The 18,770-nt window shown below is 48.2% G+C and overlaps 1 long non-coding RNA gene and 1 pseudogene across 1 annotated transcript; one reads left to right on the top strand and one right to left on the bottom strand.

Annotated features, from left to right (window-relative positions):
• Positions 1-5,945: 5,945 nt before the first annotated feature.
• On the top strand, positions 5,946-7,859 carry LOC123162923 (uncharacterized). The gene is made up of 3 exons (XR_006481567.1): positions 5,946-6,086; positions 6,218-7,059; positions 7,159-7,859. It is a non-coding gene; the product is annotated as an uncharacterized lncRNA (long non-coding RNA).
• Positions 7,860-11,406: 3,547 nt separating this feature from the next.
• On the bottom strand, positions 11,407-15,792 carry LOC123156597 (wall-associated receptor kinase 2-like; annotated as a pseudogene).
• Between the last annotated feature and the right edge of the window lie 2,978 nt (positions 15,793-18,770).

Genomic DNA, 18,770 nt, shown 5'->3' with positions numbered 1-18,770 from the left:
GGTGGCGCACCTACTCGCGGACGTAGTCCTCCTTCGCCCATTTTAGGGCGGCCTCGTCGTCGGGGGCCACCATGCCGGTGTGCTCCGGCTTCACGGGGAGCGGGCCCAACTCGGGCTTCGGCTGGACCAGGCGAAGGGAGCACTGCGAGTGCGACGCCGCTGCGGTGTCTCCTCCGGCTCTGGCTTGACCGGACGGAGAGCCGGCAAGCCGAAGGAGAGCGAGCCAGAGCCCGACAACGAGGACATCGGCTCCATTCGCCGCGACGTCAGGAACTGCCGCGGCGGCGAGAGAAGGATGGTCGCGTTGGGTACTAGAGGCGCGACACGTTGCCGGTCTCGATGTGGTCGAGGACGGCCTCAAGGGTGCGGCCGGGGACGCCCCACCGCTCGCGTCGTCCTTCGGCGTTGAGGCGGCCGTGGGGAATGACACCGTTGACGGAGGCGATCTGCTCCTCGCGGCGGCGCTCGAAGTACATCGTCCATAGTGTTTCGCTGTCGGGTGCGTACCTCGGCTCGTTCTGCTACTCCTCTGTCAGGGAGGAACGGATGCGGGCGATCTCCGCCTGCAGTGCCGCCCCTTCGGGCACCGGCGACACTGGGACGCCGCAGCGCTCAGCCTCCACGCTCCCGGCACGCGCATGTCAGGGGGCGCCGGGTACTCGGCCTCGTAGAGGAGGCGCGCCTCCGGCTCTTGGAGGTGGCGGCGGCCGAAGCCATTGTTAGGACCCTGACTCAATGGCACACCGATCTAGCATGTAACACCTCATATCACTTTGCGGCCTCACGCACGGTATTCCCACGGGTGTCGCCTTACCAGGCCCGGGACCGTTTGTGCCTTTTGACACATGTATATGATAGTGTCGCTAGCATCCATATGACAAGGAGCCCGGGCTGACATGGCTAGTCGTGAACCCAAAGTGGCACTAACTTACAGGGACAGGCATACATGACCCGGCAACGAACATGTCGGTCATCAGCGAGTGAATCTGGGCTGTAGCAACTGGGCTAGCAGCACTCCGATAGACATCGCGTGACATTTCCTCGAAGGGACAGACACATGAACGAAGAAGGACACATGCCAGCCAGCCTAAGTGTTTCGGAGCAGTAGCAAGCTACCAAGGCTCAGTGGAAGCACTAGGAGACATTTCCCAGTAAGACAGCCTACCAAGGATAAACAACAAGATAGTTAGATCCCACACATACCAAGCATTTCAATAACATACACACAATATGCTCGATATGTGCAAATACAACATGGCATCACAACATGACTCTACAACTCAAGTATTTTATTCAATAGGCTTCGAGGAGCCAAGTATTACAAACATGGGTCTCTCGACCCGGCATTCAGAGCATACAAGTCAAAGCACAAACAGAAGTTTAACATGTCTGAGTACAGACATCTACAAATGAAAAAGGCTAAGAAGCCCGACTATCTACTAGATCCTGCCGAGGGCACAAGATCGTAGCTGAGGTAACAAGCTAAACGTCGAAGTCCACACGGAACTACTAGTGAGACTGAAGTGTCTCTGTAAAAACATAAAATAAGCAAACGTGAGTACAAATGTACCCAACAAGACTTACATCAGAACTAACTACATATGCATCATTATCAACAAAGGGGGTGGTGGAGTTTAACTGCAGCAAGCCAGCTTTGACTCGATGGCTATCCTAAATTACGACTGCAAGTAACTCTTTTGAGGTGGCGCACACGAGTCCACATAATCACCATATCAATACGCCACTATGGATCCGCTCCCGTCTCCCTACGAGAACGCCATCCATAGCACTCACGCTTATCTTCGTATTTTAGAGTATCCACTTTCACTTGTCTATGAACTGTACAGGCAACCCAGAAGTCCTTTACCGCGGACACGGCTATTCGAATAGATAATGCTAACCTTGCAGGGGTGTACTTCTTCACACACGCTCTCCCCGCTTACCGTCATGTACACGTCATGTATCTCGGCAATCTTCAAGCGGAAGCCTGGCGAGGGAGTCGGCCACGACCTGACTAACCATGCAAGTCTCTCGTCCAGGTTTATCACCTATTCGGGTTCCATCCGCAAGGAGATCCGGCCGGGGTGTCGCTCATGGCCCCAAACGATGTGTGCAGGGTTCCCAAGCCCACCTCGACGGGTGGATCTACGCTTGGTACACCGTGCCACGGTGCCTAATCTGTCCCAAGCCCACCTGTACCGGGTGCCACTTGGTAGACTACTAACACTACCTACAAACACCAGAAACTAGTTGCAACTCCTAGACAGAGATCGAGTTGATTAATAAGTCGAGAGAGCTTGGAGTGCCCGGAGCCCAATGTGTGGTAGTAACTGTTCATGGATCACAAACACAGAACTTAGTTCCTGAGGATGGTTTCAATGAGACAACCCACCATGTACTCCTACATGGCCTCTCACCGCTACCTTTACCAAATCGTGTTCACACACTTGGCTCTCAACAGTAGGACATGTTCACCACATTCCAATTCATCCCCGATGAATCAGACCTGACACAACTCTAAGCAATAGCAGGCATGACAAACAAGCATGAATGAGTAGGCACATCAGGGCTCAAACAACTCCTACTCATGCTAGTGGGTTTCATCTATTTACTGTGGCAATGACAGGTTATGCAGAGGAAAGGGGTTCAACTACCGCAGCATGTAACAGTTGAATCGTTGTTGTCCTAATGCAGTAAAAGAGAGCAGGAGCGAGAGAGTGGGATTGTATCGGAATGAACAAGGGGGTTTTGCTTGCCTGGCACTTCTGAAGATAGTATATTTCTTCATCGGTGTCATTGATCTCATCGCCGGTATCACATCTATCAAGAGGGGACAAATACAGGCAACAGAGAAGAAATACAATCAATTGAATGCACAATATGATGCATGATCATGACATGTCAATATGCTGTGTATTGGGCTAATGCAACTAAAACCAGAGTGGCTTGAGCTTGTTTAAATGAAAGATTCAAATACAAGCCTAAACTATGAACTCATATAAGTGCATTATCATGTTTCATCTAAACAGCAAGGTTAGGTTGCTCTAACATGCATGAAACCAGTACAAATGGAAAGGTTGGATTTTTTTGATTATTTTTCATATATAATTTATTTCAATGTGAGTTATAGATTATTTTCTATGAATTTTTAAAGTTTTGGATATTTTCTGAAAATAAATAAATCAAATAGATTTATTTAAAATCCAGAAAAGCATTACTGCGTCAGCCTGACGTCAGGGTGACGTCAGCAGAGTCAACAGGGCTGCCCCGGGTCAAACCTGACCAGGGGGTCCCACTGGTCAGTGTCACGGTGCTGGTTAGGGTCGCTGACGTGTGGGCCCAGTCAACAGCCACGTCAGTGGGTCAACTCAGGCATGTGGTTCCCGCTGGGTTTTAAACTAACATAAACAGAAACAAAACTAGGATTAATTAGGGCGCGGGGCCCATGCGTCAGTGGCCCAGGGGGTTGGTTAGCGGTGTGATTAGGCCCTAATCACGGCCACGTCGGCGGTTAACCGCCGGTGACACACAGACGCGGCGGCATCGCTCGTCCCGACGACTCCGGCGACGAGAGGAGGCAGGGTTGGGCTCTAAGGCTGCAGCGCGATGAGGCGCATCGAGTGGTGGCTGCGGGACTGCCGAAGATTGACTGAGGCGGCGGCAGCGTCAAGCGGAGCGATGCCGGAGCACGGCTCGACCGTTGCAACGCTACGGGCATCGGTAGAACGACGGGTACGATGGGCGAAACACAACGGGGTTAGGGGTAATCGACGGCGGAGCTCACAGTGAGGTCGACGGGTGCGAGAGCGAGGTCGGGGATGCATTGGGGCGGGCGGAACGGCGAAGGCGATCTCAGGCGGCCGGAGGTGAAGACGACGATGGTGGAGGCGATGCAGAGCTTCCCGGCTCGCGTGGATCGGCAGTAAGGACGGGGGCATCACGTCGGTTCTCCTGGAAGCAACTATGAGGCGAGGGGTTGGTGGTGGACGCGGCAACAGTGGGCGGCGGCGATGGCTCCGCTCGGGCACGAGCGAGGGAACAGAGGAGGGGGAGGGAGAGCCAGAGAGCGAGGGGAAAGTGAGGGAGGCGTCGGGCGTCTCCGTGGCGTGAGGGGGAGGCAGGAGGTGGCCGCGTTCGGCTGCGCGCTCGCCACGCACCTGCTTCTCCTTCTGGCAGAAGGTTGAAGAAGCAGGCAGCGCTGGCTGGGCTGGGCCAGCCATTTGGGCCGCCAGGTGGCCTGGCCAGGTGGGCTGCTAGGTACAAGTAAGCTGGCCCAAGTTAGTTTCCTTCTTTTTTTCACATTTCTGTTTTTGTTTTCTAATATTTGAATTCTGTTTTGATTTGATTCACAACCCAAATCATTTAGTAGCTTCTGAAAATATTTATGTGGCTTGATGCAATATATTCAAAGCCACTCATAGGTTTTTCAGAATTGTTGGACTTGCAATTCTTTTATAGAAGAATTAAATTCAACTCAAATATTTATGAGTTAAATCCAAATAGCCAAAGTAATTCCTCAAAAATGTTCCATATTTTTGGTTTGGACCAAAACCCTTGCCAAAGATATTAAACATCATTGAAGAGCATTTTGGAAACATTGGATGCATTTTCCAGGGTTATTTGCCCTTCTTTTAATTAAAATTTTGAGGCTTCCAAATTTCCTCAATTCAAGTTTCAAAATTTTAAACATGATGCAAGCAAGATGCAAACACTAGGCAGCACCAGAAGCTAGGGATGTGACAGTCGTTCGCCGCTGCGCCATCGCCTGGAAACCTCTCGGTCATCTTTGCTTCGCTCGTCGACGGGAAGGGGGGAGGGAGAGGGCTGCTTTTGCGAGGGCGGATGCAGGGGGAGGTTGTGGCGTTCACCGGCGGGAAGGGGTCGCCTTTTGTAGCCCCAGCGGGGCGGCGGGGAGGCTGCATGCCGGGCAACACGTGGCGGGAGCGGGCGGGACGCGCGGCAGCGGCGCCTTCACTGCGCCGCCCGTGAGGCATTAATGAAGCATCAATGGAGGCTAACCGGCGCGGCAGCGCAGCAGCCTTGGCATTAATTCCCGCGGGAACCGAGGCGACGAGGGCGACGAAGCGGCGTCTCGCTGACTAGGTGGGCCCGCCCCCGTTCGCGCCAAAACCGCTCGCCCCGGCGCCCCCGGGCGCCCCCCCCCCCCAGCGCGCCGGGTTCGGCCTGGGTCCGCCGGCGCTAACTTCAGCCTAAACCGGCAAAAAAAGGGCTCTTAAAACGCGACTGGGCCGTTTTTTGGCGCCGGCATGAAAAAATCGTGTTGGGGGACCGTGTTGGGGACGCGGTTGGAGATGCTATAACCATGTGCAAGGTGAAGTATGTGGTTTAAAATGTGATTGATGCACAAATGTCCGGTGCAGAGTGAAATCTACTAAAATTAGTCGGAGAGAAGTGCAAATTGACCTGTGCATCCATCGGGGATGTAAGGATTGCCTTCATAACCATCTTCGCAGGAGCAATTATGACCTTTAGGAGTCGTTTGGCAGGAGCTTTTGTTACTTTTGCACACGTTGTGAGCTGCTTATCTACAATTGTCGGGCCACTCGTCAGCTGGCCGGTGTTGGTTAACTATCTGCCAGTTTAGAAGAAGGGGAACCGGCATCGTAAATCAAGGACAGTATAACCGAGCCTAATCCGAGCCTTCTCACCCCCTCACTGATTTCTGCCATTGGATCACACATCTCGACCATCCTTGGCCGTCCAAGGCATTGTTTTCTCCTGCACGGGCTAATACTGGGCCGAATGTCTTGGGGCAGCTACTCCCAAGGCCGAATCGAAAGCCTCTTGTTCACTTACTATGCCCAACGTCGGATGCGGAAGGAACGATAGTGATTCTCTCTGATTCTAAAAAAAAGATAGTGATTCTCTTTGTGTCCTCGTAGCCCCACCCGCTCCTCGGCCCTCCCCGCACCCACCCCGCTCCACCCCTGACCCTCCAGGCGCGCCGCCACGGTCGTCGTCACTGTAGAGAGAGGGAGCCGCTCAGATCGCTCCCAGTCTAAGCCGAGCCTCCACATCTCGCATGAAGAAAGAGATCTGTGCGTCACTTCCTCCATCCTGTACAGGTCTGTGCATCTCTCTTCCTCTCCTGCATCCCCTATTTTCTACCAGTCTATTACTCGATCTGGTATTCGAGATGGTTGGGAGAGCAACATGAGAGGTTAAACAACAGAGCATGGGCGTCGTTGTCGTGCAGGAAGACGATGTATCCAACCATGTCGTCGCCGGGCCCACGTAGGGAGAGGCGTCCTCAGATTCTGCGGAGGGCGAAGGAGACCACAAGAGAAAGCTCGAGGAGGTTGACGCCGGCGCGAAGGTGAACGACGACGTGGAGGATGCGTGGAAGGCAATGGCATGACTTAGTTTCTCCAACACCTTGCCCCTCTATATCCACGTGTGTGTTGTATTGTATCTAGGGTTTAGTGTCTTAAGCAATGATTCTAGCGTGTCAAACATGGTCGGCTTTGTGTTAAGCTTGGATTGGAATCCATCTGATCCGTTCATTATCTCTATTGGGATCAGACGTCAGTCAAAACAGAGAGTCCTCCGAGAAGCCTGGGGAGCCATGACTGAATTACCGCTACAACAGCAAAAATTTGCTGCAACCGGTGACCTGCAGGAGACTACCCACGTAATTGATGTGCCCAATACAAAGGTATAACCAGTTGAAATCTGTTTTGTATTTGGGTTCTGTTTCATGTAAAGTTTTTTGAAGCCATTGCTCTGTGGGGAACAAAACAGAAACAGAGAAAGCATCAAACACAGAAAAATAATATTTGTGTGTACCGTTGATTTAGACACATAATTTGCATATGCTGATTATGGCAGTTCATCCAGGTTGATGTTCTAATATGGAAAGCAGGTGAAACGATCAGAAACCTTTAAATGAGCAAAGGCGCGAAAGATTCAAATTACAAAGGATGTAGATGTTCCTTCAGATGCCATTACTCGTTCGATTGAATTGTTCGGAACACATGTGAGTATTGCCTAGGCTGCAGCGTAGCTTATTAAGAGTGTTATAACTGATGTATGCTAAAGGTAATCAACTTTCTCATGGGTTTGTAGTAGTTCACTTTAGATGCATTTCTATCCATGTAGTTACATCTCTGAGGCTCCATCTAATACATCTATTTGCAGGTTGAAGATGGTGGTTCCCCTACCTTGATGGACAAAGGTTTTGGGTCCACACAGTTAGGTTCAGAGCAGTTTCAGAGTGGAGGCTTGTTTCTTCTTCCTCATCACGCATGTGTCGGGGCTCCCCTAACATCGACCTCGACCTCAAGCAGTGGTGCCCCTCTCATGGCCGGTTTAAGCAGCGTTCCAAGGCAGACTGCCATCAGGATGGACACCATGCTTCTGCCCTACATCCACCGCTGGCATGTCGTCCCCTGTAGGTTCACGTAGGGGCGAGAGGGACGACATGGAGTAGCACTGTCGCAGTGTAGCACTCATATATTGCCTATGTCTTTCACTTTATGATTCCAAATCAGATTACCCTGTCAAGGTCAGTACTGCTCCTTTTTGCTGTTTCTTGTTATCAATATTTTAGTGCCACTTCTAAAATATCAAATTACCAATCCTTCTCCATACATGTAGTCTTACATTTCTATGTCCTTAGATATTTGTTATGATCTGTTTAGTTCGTACATAAATATTCAGAAATAGTTCAATGCGTAATTCATGATTAAAATTTATGCTAATTAGGCTTTAGTTTGGTGCCACTTTGATTCTTAGACTAAGCTTGGCTTGCCTATGATATAACAATATCATGTAGAGATTTTGCTGAATTTTATGTGAATAATATAGACAAATGGATATCGGATTTTTGATGAATAATATAATATATACAATCTGTTGACATGTTTGGAATTGTAAGCACATTCATCATTTCTTAAGCACTGTTAAAAGGTCGCAGCAACAAAATCTTCTCTTAAGCTAACATGATTTGCATAATAAAATGTTTACTTTTGGGTTAAGGTACAATTTTCCTACTGCTAGCCGATTTTAGGTACAGATTATGAATTTGATTACCAAATGTTGTTTTCTGGCTATTAGCAACAACATTTTTCATCATTATTCAGTGTACAAATTTTCATGTGTTTTACAAAAATCTCTGGCAGGATGGAGATCTGACATCACTAAAGTTATGAAATTTCTAACATTACCAAGCCATAAACGATAGTTAGTAGTTTCCCTGTATTTTATGAGATCACCATGTACACCAGCCTCTTGTAATTTGACAGAGACAAAAAAAAGTCAGACTTGACTTCTTCTGTTGCTAACAAATATATGCATGTAGATGCAAAATGAACTATAATGTTTCTTGCACCTGTATATTTACATAAATTCATATCATTTTATTGTTAAAATAGATGGGAGCGACAACGCGCGCCACCCATGATCTAGTTTGTTTGATGATCGGCGTCTTCCCCCGGAAATCCCATTAGAGCACCGGAGACAGAGGCTTGATCGAACAACCCTTCCTCCGCCACGAGCATGATCGCCGGCGACTGCTGCCAAGGGCTGGTCGGCGCCATTGATTGATAGAGATTCTAGTAGCTAGCAAATCTGTAGTTTCGAGTGTGGTGTAGCTAGAGTTCGAACAGACGCCTTTATATGGACAAAATCGCGTCGAGATCGATAAAGAACTATTTCCATCAATTAGAGCATCTACAGCCTTACATGGCAAATCTGGGACCGCAAACGTCCGCGGACGTGTCCGCGAACATTGACCGGACACTCCTCAAATTACGTCGTCCACATCCGTGTCTCTCATATTCAAACCCCTATATCCATACTATATCATGCAACGCCGATGAAACTACGTAAATCAGCTCCGGACATAGAAATTGCACAATAGTTTATCAAAAGATCCACCAAAATTCACATAAACGACGAACAACTTTATACTACATGTAAAATTTGAAATTAAAATTAACTTCACCACTTCCGAACCTGCCCTTTCCTCTTCTAGTCGCCGGCGTAGCTGTACCCGTTGGCGGCCGGCTGGTGGCGGATCGTCCGATTCGTCGTAGGAGGAGTACACGATGACGAGGCCCTTGAGGCACTGGACGGCCCGGTCCTGCTGGCGCTAGAGCTTGGCCAGCCGAGGCGGCTCCTTCGTCTTCTCCAACGCCTCTCGCTCGGACTGCTCAATGGCAAGTCGAAGAGCCTTGGTGTTCTTCCGACGGAGCCGCCGAGCGTCCGTCTCCGCCGTCGTAAGCGACCCGGCTGTAGACCCACGCAGGAGCCACTAGTCCTCGTCGGGCTCCGCCGGTAACCCACGCTGGCGTTGGACAGAGCTCTCCACAGCCTTCCTCTCCCTTGCCCGCTGCCTCTCGCGGTGGGCGGCGCGCGCCTCCGACTTCGGCGTGCGCGTCCGGGCGGGCGGGGCGGACACAAGCACTAACCGCTGCCCACGAGGGGGAGCAGCAGCCCGCGGGGCGATGGGGCGGCGTAGGGGAGGCGCCGATTGCGCTGGCCACCTGTCGGAGCTGCCAATGGGCCGGGAGGGGCTAGAGCCGGCGTCCGAGATGCACCGACGAGGAAGCGGTGGCTGCGGCGAGGCTGCAGATCCGGAGCTGCCCGCGGTCTCCACCTTGGACCGCTCCAAGGCGATGCGGAGGGAAAGCTCATACTCCGGATCCACCCCGTCGTCGGAGCAGCTGCCGGAGCTCGACATTGCGTTGGATTCGATCAGAATCGGTGAGAGGAGAGGAGAGGACAGAGCGAGAGAGGAGAGTGAGTGAGCTAGGGTTTCGGACCGACGAGGCCAATGGGTTTTTTGTGGGACATCCGTGGGATCGGTGATGGGCGGGCTTGTCAGGCGGACGCGCCCGGGCCACGGATCGGTGATGGACGGTCTTGTCAGGCGGACGCGCCCGGGAGTGGCCGGGCCACCTCATATCCGTCTCATATTTGGGCTGAATATGAGGGGTTCCAGTCAGTCCGGGCGTTTGAGGCGTCCGTTTGAATCGAAAAACGTGACCGGGCGATTCGCCCGGACATATGAGGCGGCTTTAAGAGGTCCCGTGTAGATGCTCTTACCACGCACAGGTTCGGCTGATTGACCGGAGACGATGCCCACGTTCGAACTTGACATCATGCCAACAACCCGGTACGAACCTGATACGTTTCCCATGTTTGACAAAAAAGACACTGCAGCCACTCCTCTTTGCTGGCACCGCGTTCATCGAAGATAATGGCATGCATGATCGCCAATTGGGTTGGGTATACCTCAAAAGCTCCAAAAGTCCAAACTGTCAAACACTACTTGTTATGTCTAGCCTGTTATAAAACAAAGACTTCTCCAATATTTATCCCCATAGATTAGGGCATGACTTAAAATATAGCCAGTTGCTGGTTATAGGTGCATGTTATCTATGGTCAATCTAATAACGAACATGTATAGTAATTAGCTACAAAGAAGTATGCTTTGTTTACACATGATTCATCTCTCACTCTAGAAAAAATTAGAGCACATGCTATAGTTAGCTCTTAATCTACATCCCACTTATCTTCTATTTCTTACAACTCAGCAAAAATATAATATTTAAGCTTTTATAACCCGCTTACGTCACCTTATTATGCTTGCTCTATTGGAGTTGAAACACCCTTAGATACCCTTTCATGTCCTCCAAATGGAGGACTTAGAAGAACAAATTATATGCTCCCTCGAATATAATGTGTATTATTTTTTGAAAAAAAAATCAAACTTCTCTATGTTTGATGAACTTATAAAGCAAAATAGCAATAATTACAATACCAAAACGGTATCATTGGAGCTATTACAAAATACATTTTCATATCTTATGTATTTGATATTGTACATGTTAATACTCTTTTTAGAAAGTTGGTCAAACATAGATACACCTTATATTTTAAATGGATGGAGTATTACATAACTAAATCTGTCCATTTTTTGTGTGTTGTACATGTTTGTAGTTTTTTCATATTTGATCCAAAGTATTGTACATACAATAGTTATCGTGTTTGAATAAAGTTGCAGGTATTTCTATAAAAGGAGCAAAATCACTCATTATGCTTACACATATCTTTGAAAATCAGAGATGCGAACAACATGCTGACTGAATACAATAGCAGCAACCAAAACCAAGAGTTTTAGGACCATGTAGCAAACTGCATGCATTCCCTATAGAAGTGTAACAAATGGTGAGAACCTAAAAATTATTTGTTTTAAGGCCTCATGGGCATGCTTCAAAAATAAATCTTCCTTCTGTTGTATCACACATTATTGTTACACAAGAAACCACGATGTCACAAGAGCAAAAAGATCAATGGCAACTAAAAAATGGTAATTAATGCACACAAATCTTTGGGATTAATTGTTAAAATTGCATGTGTTATCAACATGTCTAAGAAGAACTACTGAGGACATCTTGCGGATAACATAAACTCTTCTTCCAAGTTGTATTGTCTTGTTGACCCATCATGGTTTCTTTCGGCACTTTTGGTTGATGTTGAATTTATTGCGTTGCCACCCTTCTGAAATTCCCCGACCAGTGGACCATCTAGAACACGGTCCATGGATGTTTGAAGTCCTTCTAGTGTCATCTCCACTTGCCTCATGGTAGGACGTTCCTCTCCTTTTAATTTCACACATTCTACCGCAAGCTTAGCAACTTCTTCAACTTCTATGCCTCCCTCTTCGATTACTCGGGGATCTAATATCTGTAATAAATTGCCTTCCGCAATTAGGGTGACAAATTTTGCAACAAGGCTATCACCTTCAGAAGACATGTATGAAAATGGCTTCTTTCGAGTCAACAATTCAATAAGAATGACACCGAAGCTATAAACATCACTCTTGTCTGTGAGACGTGATGTGTAAAAGTACATAGGATCCAAATATCCTATTGTACCTTGCACCATTGTTGTTACCGAATTGCTCCATTGGAATGTACCTTGAAGCTCCAAAGTCTGCTACCTTCGCTGTTAGAGTATCATCCAAAAGTATGTTGACAGACTTGATATCTCTATGGATGACAGGTATTGAAACCGCTGAGTGAAGATAAGCAAGAGATTTTGATGTTTCAATTGCTATGCGTAGCCTATCGTCCCATGACAACGACTTAATATGAACATGATCATAAAGGGTCCCATTGGATATGAACTCATAGACCAACATTGGGACTTCTATTTCAAGGCAACAACCATAAAGTTTCACCACATTTCTATGATTGACTTGTGACAAGATAGCGACCTCATTAATAAACTCATCAATTTCTTTTGAACCATCACCTTGGGTTTCTTGATGGCTACGACATGGAGATCCGATAAAATCCCTTTGTAGACGGTACCATGCCCTCCACCACCAAGCTCACGAGATTTATCAAAATTGTTTGTCGCCTTCTCTAGCTCTTTCAAGGTTATGATCATTTTTTCTGCAATATCAGCTCTCTGAGATACCAATTGTTGCAACAACTGACCACGATTTTTCTCAAATAATTTATGTCTTAATCTTCTTGCCCTTTGGTGTTTATATCGTTGTGTCATGAAAAATACCATGAAAATAAAAGCAACAACACTTGTCCCACTGCCAAGTCCGATTCCGATGCTTAAAGCTGAAATATATATATGCATATTGTTATTACCGTGAGCATGTACATATAGGTAAACTGATAGACTTCCGCAGTCATGTAATATCAAGCCGTACTGCGCACCTGCGTTTCCTGGCTTTGCGGGCTTGGTGGGTTCAAAGCAGCCATTGGGCAGTGTATGGTTGCCAATGGTGCCTTGCTGGCAATGACACTCGAAGGATCCCTCTGTGTTGGTACATTCGCCGTAGCACTCAATTTCTTCTGCAGTGAAGTTGCATTCGTTCCTATCTACAAATAGCCAGACAATACTTATAAGGTTTATGACAAAACTTGGTAAAAGTTATTTTTCTCCTAAAATCGGAAGAATAATAGTTAACATTAACAAACAAAACAATACTACAACTACCCGCAAAGAAACACAATACTACAACCATAAAATACTCCTAAAAAGAAGGGAAACGTTTCCAGCCGGAGCACCGGCTGAAACGTTCCGCCGGTCGCACGCAAGCATGCCACGCACCAGGGCCCCACGCGTCAAGAAACAACTTCCTTTTCCTTATCTTATTTCTCCAGCGCCCGCATCTCATCTCCGTTCTCGCTGTTCTCTCCCCTTTTCCGCGCCAGCGTCATGCTTCTCCCTCCTCCCCGTAGCAAACCACGGCGAGGACTGCCCAAAATAGATCACCGTGCGGCGGTGCCTTGCTGCTGCAAGCTCCATGGCCGGATTCCTCTGCTAGGCGCAGGCCATGGCCGGATTCGAGCCATCTAGAAGGGGATTTTTTTGCGCCATGGACGAGCTGCTAGCGGCATCAATGGAGGTTCGCTGGGGGCACCTCCTGCAAAAGCTACATCCGGCCATGAAGGTCTTGGAACCGGCCTCGCAGTTTTGCTGGAAAACAGCCCACGCAGGTGCTGGAACGCCCAATTAGTGCTACCTTCCTGCGCCCCGCCGGTACTGGAATCGTCAAACAGTGGTGCTGGAACCGGTCACTACGGCTGCTACAACCCGCCATCACAATTGCTGGAACCGTCCACCATGGGTGCTACAAGCTGTCGGCGTCATTGCTGGAACCTGCGGTATGAGGAGCTACAACCGGCAATCTCGTTTGCTACCAACGGCACCACCATATGCTGGAACGGGCCAACTGTTTTGCTGCAACCGGCACGAGGCACTGCCTTGACGGTGACGGGCGTGGTGCCGGGGTGAACCGCGACGCATAGTTTGTTGCAACCAGCAAACTAGAAGCTGGAACTGATGGAATTTTCTGCTACATCGCCAGAGTGGTGCAAGAGCAATGATGGGGGATGGCGCCGCGATTGATGCAACCGGCATTTGTAAAAGCTTCAACTGACATAGAAAAAGCTTCAACCATGGGGGAAAAAAAGCTACAGCCGGCGTAGAGGAAAAGCTTCAAACGTGGAGGAAAGCTTCAACCCGTGTGAAAAAAGTTTCGATCGGAACTGAAAAAAGCTTCAACCATACAAAAAAAAGCTTCAACCGGTGTAAAAAAAAGCTTCCACCGTGAATCTTCAAACCAGGGCCGTCTGCTGAGAGCGGCGACGTCGGGAGCTACGGCCGGCGGCATGGTGATGCTGCGATGGCCGTGTTCCTACGGCGGCAACTAGTTGCTGCAACGACGGAGGTATCAGGCGTCCTACAAATGGCGGACGTTGCTACGAGGGACGACGACTGGATGTTGCGGCGGCGCCCTGCTGGAACCAGTGGGGAAGGCGAGTGGCGACGAGCCGGCGGGGAAGGCGAGTGACGGCGAGCAGGCGGCGCCTCAAGGTGGGGGCGCTCTCATATCCATGGACAGCAAGGTTGCTGCAGGGACGTCAATGGCAGAGGAGGGATTTTTTTCTCTGTTTCGTTGGCAGACTAGGAGCCTAGGAGGAAGACGACGATTCATTTTTTTAAGTCAATCGTACGGTGCGAATCGTTTTAATCATGTGGCCGTTAATAGACCGGCCGAAAGTTTCGGCCGGCGCGCCGGCGCGTATTACTCGCCAAAAAAGAAATACTAATATGTTTCACTTTCCACTAGAATCTTGTGCACTTGTGACAAATTATGGAAGATTTGGATTTATCACCACATTTTAAAGACATGTTCCACTTTGAACAAGATTTCACCCAACAATATGTGGTTACAAATCTGGTCTAACCGATGCAAATACCAGGTGCGGAGAGAAATTTACTCAAATTAAAGTTGGAGAAGAGTGCAAATTAACGTGTGCATCCGTCGGGGATGTAGGGGTTGCCTTCGTATCCGTTTTCGCATGAGCAAAGATACCCTCCATCTGCCGTCAAGCAGACGCTTTTGTTGCTCTTGCAGACGTTGCGGGCTGCTTCCATGGTACAATTTCCGAAGAAATCAGGTGGCCGGTCGTGATCAGCAACCACCCAGGACAGGAGAAAGGGAACTGCCGTTGGAGTAACTTTCTCCGGATGGGTATAATTATACTCTTCATCTGGAATTGGACCAGCAAGGAGGGGAAACCCCATCAAACTACCCTAGACAGAGGCCTGATCGAACCACCCCTCCTCCGCAACCAGCACGCTTGCCGGCGGCCCCATATCGTCCATGGTACGGTTCGAACCGAACCATGTGAACTGCAAATGGTCCGGCATGCCGCCGTAGATGGGCGCCTGGCAGCAGCCCATGCTGTCGCAGTTCTTGGTGTTGCTACTGAAGGGCATATCTTCTCTCCTTAACCGTTTCGTGACTATATCCATCGCGGCTCTCTCGACGTTGGGGCAGAACGAGGCGCAGCCGCTCATCATAATGTGATCAGCCTTCTCGTACAGCTTCGCATAAACGTTGCAGCCCAGCACGACGAGCTCGTTGAAGCCGAGCTTGTAGGGCCCCTCGTCGCTGAGCCCGGCTCCGAACATGCCATTGCCGGCGGCGTCGACTTTTATGTCCCCGTTGCGTATGACACGCACTGTAATGTCCTCGATGAAGATCCCAGTGACTTGGAGGGTGCCGTCGCCGAGCAGCAGCCTTGGCGCGCCCTGGCCACTGGTGTCGCAGGTGAGGTTGAAGCTCGGCCAGTAGCATCCAGCCGGGCCGAGGGCGAATGGGTACGGCACGCTCACGTTGCCGCACGTGCGGGTGCAGTTCTGCCGCGGCGGAGGCACGTCGACCGCCGCCGCTGCAAAAAATGCCATCATCAGCATCACTGCTGCCAAGCACGAGCTGGTCAGCGCCATTGGTCAATAGAGATTCTGGTAGCTAGCCAGTCTGTTGTTTCGAGTGTGGTGTAGCTAGAGTTCGAACAAGCGCCGTTATATGGACATTATCTCGCGTCGAGCTCGATAGAGAAACTATTTCGGTCAATTACTACGCGCAGGTCCAATTGATTGACCTGGTTCAAGTGTGCTGTAGCTAGAGGATGCGCACGTTCGAATCATCGTGGTGCTCACGTAGCCCACGCTTGGCATCATGCCAATAGCCCGGTGTAGCTGATACGTTCCAAATGTTTGACAAGAAGACACTGCTGCAGCCACTCCTCTTTGGTGGCACCGCGTTCATCGAAGATAATGACATGCATGATGGCCAGTTGGATTGGATGTATATATATACCTTAAAAGCTCCAAAAGTCCAAACTATCAAACAAGACTTTTATGTCTGGACCGTTAAACAAAGGCTTCTCCAATATTGTTCACCGTAGTTGAAGCACACCCAGATGCCCTTTCATGTCCTGCAAGTGGCGGACTTAGAAGAAAAACATATACTCCCTCCATGTGTATTACTTCTCAAAGAAAAAGAAATCAAACTTCTCTATGTTTCACCTAACTTATAAAGCAAAATAGCAATAACTAAAATACCAAATAAGTACCATTAGATTTATCCAAATGAAAGTGTCACACATGTGGCACGAAGCACTCCGGCTCTGACGTTTTTTACAACTAAAGTTGCCATCTGAAAAGAAAAAACAAACTCAAAACAAAACCCTGAAACTTGTCATCCAAAAAAAAGTTGCCATGCTTGACAGGTAAACTTGCCATCCTCATGTCGTTAAACTTGTCATAAAAAATGTTCGAAGTTGATATGTGTCTGTGCCATACATGTGGCACTTATCAGGGTCCTATATTTATCATGTAATACACTTTTATATCTTATGTATTTCATATTGTACATGTTCATATTATTTTTAGAAAGTTGGGTCAAACATAGGTACACCTTATACTTTAAAACAGATGGAGTGTTACATAACTAACTCTAGTTTTCGTGAAAAAATGTTCATGAAAGCCTATTAACATGGTCAGTAAAAAAAATGGCGCGCTATAGCGTCTGAGAAATGCCTCACTATATAAATTGGTGTACAATGTCTTGCTAATAGCATGCTATAGTGCGATATAGCATGCTAATAGCATATTTTGAGGCCCACAAATGTTTTTCATAGCACGCTATTTATTTCACTCATCTAGTTACGAAGATCTCGATGCGAGAAATCCAACGGTGGAAACAGTTCGTTATTTGGACGCACGGTTCAAGAGATAAAACATTTGAATGAATGAATATAAAAAAAATCTCAAGTTGTGACAAGTGGCACACATGCAGTACGCCATTTGTCAGCGCCTGAGAAGGTGGGGGGTAACCCTTAACTAGTGATTTCACCATCTATCGCTTGTCCCCCGCAATAGCGATCCAACTCGTCTAGAGTTACATGGGCTGATAGTAGGTATGATCCATTAGCTTGTAAAGCTTATTTTATTGTATCTAAATTCTAGAAGAGTATATTCATTTCACTAATATTCTATGATCATTTTATAATAAGAAAATATTCATGTTCTGCAAAAAAACAAATCTTTACGTAATTCAAAGGATGTTTCACCTGTTTTTTACAACGTTGTATGTGAAAAGACACATCCAGGTGCTCGAAAATATATTATTGTATTAAGAGTTCTTAAGTAAATTAAAAATATTTAAGGAAACAAATCTTCACGTGTTACAAGGAAATATGTTCACTCTATTGAAAAAATGTTTTTTATTTCAGAAAAATGTTTTATGTATGCAAAATAATACATTCATATATATTCAAAGAGGGGCTCATATTGTTTAAAATAATATGCATACATTAAAAAAGAAGTTTTCTTGTATCTCATATAAACATTCATGTATTTATTTAAAAAAATAAAATGAATAATAAAACAAAGAAATCAAATAACAAAAAATAAAAATGGAAATATGAATGGATGTGAAATAAACAAAAAAAGAAAAGAAACAAAATTAAATTTTTTAGGGGTAAAGCCTAGTCATTATTGATCAAACACCACAGAGTGTGGGATAGTGTTTACATCATGTGGTTGGTCAAATCACACATGACTCACATGAGCTAAGCAAATCTAGCTAAGCTATGTGGGTGGCCAAAACCCGTAAATGATGCATTACACACATCGTCCGGCTACTTCATCAGAACATGCTATCAGACTACCTAAATTTGGCATGTTCTATCTACATACTAATATGCAGAAGATCATCCATGTCTGCCTTTGCCCTTCCCAGCCCTCTTGCAGTCCTTCTCGCGGAAGTAGCGGCCGAACACGCAGTATGAATCGAGTCTGATCTGCTCATTGTCGGAGCTGTCTGACCTATTGTTCTCGCCCTTCTCGTCCTGGGGAGGGGGAGATTGGGCTGTTCGGCCATGGCACAGACCGCCCGGTTCTACTCTCGGGCGAGGTGGCGCGTGTTTCTCCGCAGCAGCTTCTTTACAGTGAGGGCGCAGATGGCTTCCTCCTCCGCGGCAGCCCGTGCCGTTGCATCAGCCACCTGCGCCACCGCGTTGACAGTGAGGTGGGCCTCCGCCACCCTCATCCTCTTCTTACCACGGCAGGCACACCGGTCTCAGTAGCACTCATACTTCGGCGGACCGGTGACAGGGAAAGGGAAATTGGAAGGCTCCCGGGAGCACCGCAATGATCTAGCCCTGGAGGATCCGAGCCCCTGATGCCCCGACGAAATGGACTCGCGTCGGACAGATCCCGTCGTCGGTCGGGCGCTGTCCTCCCGGGAGCAGCGGAGTGCAATGCAGACGGCCATGATCTCCTCCAACACACATGGGATGACACCCCACTCGACGGATCTGGACTGGTCAGAGTCAGATCCGCTGCCCACCATGCCGAAAAAGACCGGAGATGGCCGGATGTGAGCTTGAGTGGAGGGGAGTGGAGTGGAGTGGCTAGGG

The sequence above is a fragment of the Triticum aestivum genome, chromosome 7B (genome assembly GCF_018294505.1).
Source record: "Triticum aestivum cultivar Chinese Spring chromosome 7B, IWGSC CS RefSeq v2.1, whole genome shotgun sequence".
Lineage (NCBI taxonomy): Eukaryota > Viridiplantae > Streptophyta > Magnoliopsida > Poales > Poaceae > Triticum > Triticum aestivum.
This window is presented reverse-complemented; position numbering and strand designations above follow the sequence as displayed.